This window comes from Vicugna pacos, chromosome 17 (assembly GCF_048564905.1).
Source record: "Vicugna pacos chromosome 17, VicPac4, whole genome shotgun sequence".
NCBI lineage: Eukaryota > Metazoa > Chordata > Mammalia > Artiodactyla > Camelidae > Vicugna > Vicugna pacos.
In genome coordinates, this window is record NC_133003.1 from 19,144,832 (window position 1) to 19,151,457 (window position 6,626).

Here is a 6,626-nt window from a genome sequence, read left to right on the forward strand (position 1 = left end):
GTCTGCTCATCTGAAGTAGCCCTATCTTCTCCCTTCCCTAGGACCCAGCCGCCCTCTATCATACCACCCTGGGTGGTAGATTAATTTCACTGATGTTCCCAATTAACAGTCTCCCTCTAGCCGTCCCCTTTGAGGGGGACTTTGCCGCTCTTCCCATCAAGAGGTGGAATCTATCTCCCTACCTCTTGAATCTGGGCTGACCTTGTGACTTGCTCTGACCAACAGAATGTGACAGAAGTGATGGCGTGCCAGTTCTGAGCCCAGACCTTGACAGCCCTTGTGTACTTCTACTGTCTCTTTTGGAATCTTATCATCAGCACGTGGACAAACCCAGGAGAGCCAGCTGGAGGAGGGAAGACCACAGAGATGAGAGCGACAGCCATCCAGGACAGCCAGCCCCTAGTCAACTGGTTAGCTGACCACGGACACGTGAGCTGGCTCAGCCAAGGTTAGCTGAGGTTGCCTGAGACCAGCCGAACTGCCCAGCTGAGCCCAGCTTAAACTGCAACGTACAGAATCATGTGCTAAATGACAATAATTGTTTAAAGCCACAAAATGATGAAATGGTGTAGTATGCAGCCAGAGCCAGCCGGTATACCTTACTGATTGCCTTTAGCACCCTTCTTGGGAAAGCCAGGGAGCTGCCCCAAGACTCAGCTTCCTTATATTTAAAAAGGGCACACTCTCTATTTTGTAGACTTATGAAGGGATTTAGATGAGTTGATGTTTGGAAAGCTCTTGGCACAAACTAGGGGTTCAGGACACTTATTTCCTTTTCCCCTAGAGAAGAGTGGAAATCATAGTCAAGAGGAGTCTTGAGTCATTCTCCCCCAGGAGCAGGAGAGAAAGCCCCAGAAAGCCCTTAGAGGCTTCAGGACCATTAAGGAGAAAGTTCATTAGGAAGCGAACCCAGCATGAGATAGAGAAGCAAGCTTGATAATTTGGGAAATTTGAATGACGTTCCTGCATTGTCACTGGATTTCTCTGTAGTGTTTAGAAATGAAATCTTTTAACAAAAAAAGGTCCAGTACTTTTGCTTTGGCACCTCCCAAATGCCAAACTCTCAGACAGCAACCCTGAGAGCAACCCAAGGGAATAGATAGTAATGTCCTGTTTCATAGAAGAGAAAACTGAGGGAAAGGCCATTCTATAAGTAAGTGCAGAACTGGACAGACCCCAGATGTAACCATAACATCATAATGACCCCTTTCAATAGAAGGTAATGCTCACTGAGCATGTGCTAAGTGCCAGGCCCCACCTGGCTCCTCCCTAAAGTAGCTCCTTTTACCCTCATAGCAACTGTTTGAGGTGGGTACTATCACCACTTTTTACAGATAAGGGATGTCTCTTGCCCTGGGGCACACAGGTCATGGTGGTCACCCCAGCCCTGTTCTGCACTTTCACTATCTTCCTTGGAATGGAGGACAGTTCAAGAGATTAAGTAGGTAGTAGTCTTAAAACAGGAAGAGAAGTGAGCTAAATCGCTGAGGCCAACAGAACGGAAGGGTGGGTCATTACAGAGCAAGCGGCAGGACAGTGGAGTGGAAGGGGACCAGTCCCTCAGCCTCTCCGCAGGGCGCCCTGGATGCAAGACGGTGGAGGCAGAAGCCAAGACAGCATTGTCTCCCTCTTGTGCAATCTCGAACACAGCGGAGAAAGGCCTCGTCAGCACGTGTCAGAGAGAGGGAGAAGAACGGCGGTCCCCAGCCGGAGATACAGTGAATAAAAAGTACTGAAAAACAAATTCCAAGTTTGAAAAACAGCGAGCGGGCTTCTTTCTTACAGGACATCTCAGAACCTTAGCCGTGCTGCTTTGCCTGTTTTACAAAGGATTTCACCTTTTGCTGACACCTGCCCAGACCTCTGGACCGCAGGACTCAGTCGAGGAAGGCTGCTCTAGGTGGTTTTGGGGGCATTTTTTCCCCAAACGTGGTTAATATTGAAAAGCGGGCTGTTATTTCTCAGATGGAAACTTGTGAGCAATCCAAAACCTGTGATGGGGTCTTAACTCATGCTTCCCTGCGTCCAGCAGGTAGAAGTTTAGCGAGCACCAGGGTGCTCAGCACCCAGCGTATGACTTTACGGAGGAAGCGTCAGACAGGAGGCCGCAGGTCAGCGGCCCCCCGCCAAGAAGCTCTTCTCTGAGTCTCCATAAGAGAGACTTGGTGTTTTGATGTGGTTGTTTTGATGTGGCCATTTTGAAACTGAGGACATTTTGATGCAGCTATTTTAATGCTGTGGAAATTTTCTGACTTTTTAAAAACACCAACTATTTGAAGCTTTTGAAAAAATGATCAAGTCTCAAGGCAGCGTAGGGTCAGGGACAGGGTGAGGGTGGACCTTGTAGAGAAAAGTGGGGGCAGGATGAGGCTGGGGGATAGGGGTCTATTTTTTATTTACATTTCTTACAGGAAAAGAAGTATTAAAAGTGTAATGGACTGATTTTAAGGGTCACAAAAGCCCCCAAGTTAAAAAAGCCTTTCAGTAATCAAGACAGTGTGGTACTGGTGAAAGACTAGACAAATAGATCTATGGGACAGAACAGAGAGCCCAGAAATAGACCCCCGTGAACAGAGTCAGTTGATCTTCGACAAAGGAGGAAAGGAAATACAATGGAGCAAAGACAGTCCTTTTAACAAATGGTGCTGGAACAACAGGACATCTGCGTGCAAAAAAATGAATCGAGACACAGACCTTACACCCTTCACAAAAATTAACCCAAAATAGATCACAGCTCTAAATGTACACCACAAAACTCCCAGAAGACAACACTAGAAAACCCAGATGACCTTGGGTGGGTGACAACTGTTTAGACATAACACCAAAGGCACAATCCATGAAAGAAAGAACTGAAGAGCTAGACTTCATTAAAATTAAAAACTGCTCTGCAAAAGACAACATCAAGAGGGTGAGAAGACAAGCCACAAACCGGAAGAAAGTATTTGCAGAAAGCACACCTGATAAAGGACAGTTGTCCAAAATATACAGAGAACACTTAAAACTCACCAATAAAAAACAACCTGATTGAAAATGGGCCAAAGGTCTTCACAGATATCTCACTAAAGAAACAAACAAATGGCAAATAATCATATGAAAATATGCCCCATAGCCTATGTCATCGGGGAAATGCAAATCAAAACAGCAAGAAGACGCCACCACACACCTACAAGAACGGCCAAATCTGGGACACTGACAAAACACCAAATGCTGGCAAGGATGTGGAGTAACAGAAACTCTCATTCATTGCTGATGGGAATGAAAATGGTCCAGCTACTTTGGAAGACAGCTGGGCAGGTTCTTACAAGACCACACATATTCTCACCATACAATCCAGTAATCAAGTTCCTTGGCATTTACCCAAAGGAGTTCAAAACTCATGTCCACACAGAGACCGACACAAGGATATTTATAATTGCCAGAACTTGAAAGCAGCCAAGACGTCCTCTGACAGGTGAATGGATAAAAAAAAACTGTGGTTCATCTAGATAATGGAATATTAGTCAGTGCTAAAAAAAAAAGGTTATCAAACCATGAAAACACAAGGAGGAAACTTAAATGCATGTTACAAAGTGAAAGAAGCCAATCTGAAAAAGCTACAGATTGTATGAGTCCAAATACAGGACATCTGGAAAAGGCAAAACTAAGGAGATGGTAAAAAGATGATTGGTTGCCAGAGGTGAGAGGGGAGGGAGGGGTGAATAGGTGGAGCACAGAGGATGTTTATGGCGGTGGAGCTACTCCGAATAACACTGTAAGAGTGAACTCTAAGGTAGCCTATGGACTTTGGGTGATAATGATGTGTCAGCATAGGTTCATCAGTTGCAACAAATTGGGATATTGATGGCATAGCAACAAGGGATATATGGGAACTCTCTGTACCTTCTGCTCAATTCTGCTGTGAACATAAAACTGCTGTAAAAATAAAATCCTTCTCTGTCTCTCTCTCTCAAGCCTGTCAGCACATCTTGCTGTGTAATGGTCATCAACTCTGCAAAGGTCCCCTGACAGCATGGTGCTCTCCCTCTATCTGGGGTGTCGGGAGGGAGGGAGGGAGGAATACAAGTGCTCTGAATCTGCCCTGATGCCTCCCTAAGGCGGAAGTGGGAGAAGGGTCAGTGGCAGGCAGAGCTGAGGGTTCCGGCTCCTGCGGTGGCCCAGCTAAGGGGAAGCTAGACTCCAGTGAGCTGGTTCTGGCTGGTGGGAGCTCACGTTGAGGGAGTCTGCAGAGAAACCACGAGGTTCTGCTGTTTTCCCTGAACTTTCCCATGCAGCAGCCTGCGATCCATTAGGGATGGAAATCAGATTGGTGTCATTGGCTACGTAGATCCCTCGGGTAGCTTTCCATCACATCTGGCGTCAGATTGACACCATGGACCCTGGCCTCAAGTCCCCACACCCCTGGGCCCCTCCTGTTTCTCTGGCTGCCTCACACCGCTCTGTCTCCCAGCCTATCGGTCTTCTCCTTGGACATGCCAAGTGCCTCCTGCCTCCTGTTTCCTCTGCTGGGAATGGTTACCCCATGTTCACCTTTACTAGCTCTGAGATCAGTGCTGGCACACTGCACAACTTGGCTAATACGTGTTGAATGAAGGACTCCGGTGAGATCCTCCAGTGACATGAAGCATGTCAAGGCAGGGGGGCTGATTTTTATGATGAACAGATGGGGCAAATAAAATCACAAATCCTGCAGCTGGTCTCACGATTCACCTGCTGTAAGCGCAAAACCTCAGGAGGTGTGGATGACGTTTATTTCCCTTACAAATAATGCGCATTCTGCAAGAATTTGGCAGCCACACAGTGAACTCTTGACCTCCTCTCTGGGCTCCAGATACCTTCCCTTCAACACCATCATATCACATCCAATGCTAAATGTATCATGATCTTCCAAAAACCAACACTTACCCTCACATCCCCTGTCTATTAAAGGCACCCAGGTCTTTCCAGAGCCTCCGAATGACCCTGCTTCTCCCTCCTGCAACATCCTATCACTTGCCAGCTCCGCTGGGTCCCAGGGCCACGGCTCCCTCATCCCTTTCATCCCTCCTGCTGTGCACGGCGTGGACAACTCTTTTCCCCACTCCTCTGCCTCCAACAATTGCCTCCTCCTAAGCCGCTTCCTAACCGGCAGTGGCTTTTCATGGGAACTGATTTTAGCAAAAATGACTAGTTTCTCCTTCTTGTCAACTTTAATGGTTTTAATGGCTAACCACAAAGCATGAGGAATTTGAAGAATCCGTATATGTTCTTGCAAGCCTGCACTGACTTTAAGCCTCCTGCGGAGGGAGGGAGGGGGTCCCCTTCAAGCCCCTCTGCCCTCGAGGAGAGAAGAGTGGTCCTGCCCTGTATCGCAGACTCACTCATCCTAAGTCTCTTCCTAAGGTAGAGCTATTACTTGCGGAAACGTGGGTCAGTCTAGACCAATCCTGTGCACTGTCGTGGCCACTAGCCCTATGCAGCTACTTAGATCTAAATGCAAATCAACTGCAATTAAATAAAATGTAGAAAAATCAGTTTCTCAGTCACACTAACCTCAGCTTAAGTGCTCCTTAGCTAAGCACGGCTGGCAGCTGTGCACTGAGCGGTGCGGATGCGGACTGTTGCCACCATTGCAGAGAGCTCTAAGGGATGGCGCTGCTCTAGATTTCCAGGACTTAGCTGAGGTTTGTTTCTTCCATCAATGTCGTCAGAAGATGATTACTAAGCTCCTAGAATGCAAGCTGTGCTTGCCAAGACCCCCTGGTCCCCAGCCTCGAGTCAGTGGGTAAAGAAGGTCCTTATGGACTTCACTTCCGGAAGTTTGCTCCTGGAGCCCCTTGTACCTGCTGGTCAGACCTGCACCACCAAACCACTGTTAACCCCTTCCAGACCATCTGGAAGTCACAGGTCAGACAAGGCCTCAATCAGTGAGGAGCAGAAACCTAGCATCGTCCTCTTCCAAAGACCCCACCATGCTCGTGCACCAGGACTTCCTCAGTCTGGCGGAAGCCTCAGGATGGAGAAAAACGAGATGATAAATCTAGTTTCAAATGTGGAGAACCTGGAAAGTAGAGGATTGAAGCGACATTCATTTCTCCTCTGCCAGAGACTGTGAGAGGCATTCGGAATGTGGAAGGCACCAGGGAGGCCCAGGCGCAGCTCCCCCTCTGGCCCCTGTGGCAGAGCCAACCGGGGCCTGTCCTCTGAGGTAGACATCAGAGGTGAGGGCTACAGCTTCCATGTCACAATGAGTCTCTAAATGACCGTCAGCTCCAGGCGCAGCTGCGGGCCCCAGGCCCCCGAGAGGATGCACCCACCTCCCTGCCCTCTAGAACTCATATTTGGCGGGTCAGAGTGCAAAGAGAGAAATACGCACTGCCAAAGGGAGCCGGCAACCTCTCACACTTGCTCAGCTCTGAGTTCCACCTGCAGAGAGAGAGACACAGCAAAGAACACAAAAGATTGGGGTGTTCCCTCCAAGGAATGAACCCAAACTGGATGACAGCAAAAAAGAATCTCACTTGTCCTAGCTCCCTGGAGAAATCAGAAGTTCTCTCTCCTACCTCCTTGCATCTGCCTGCCTCCTCAGCCTCACGCCGCCTCTCTCCATCCCAGGCGAGGGGACCTGGGAGCTCTATAGCAGCTCTTCC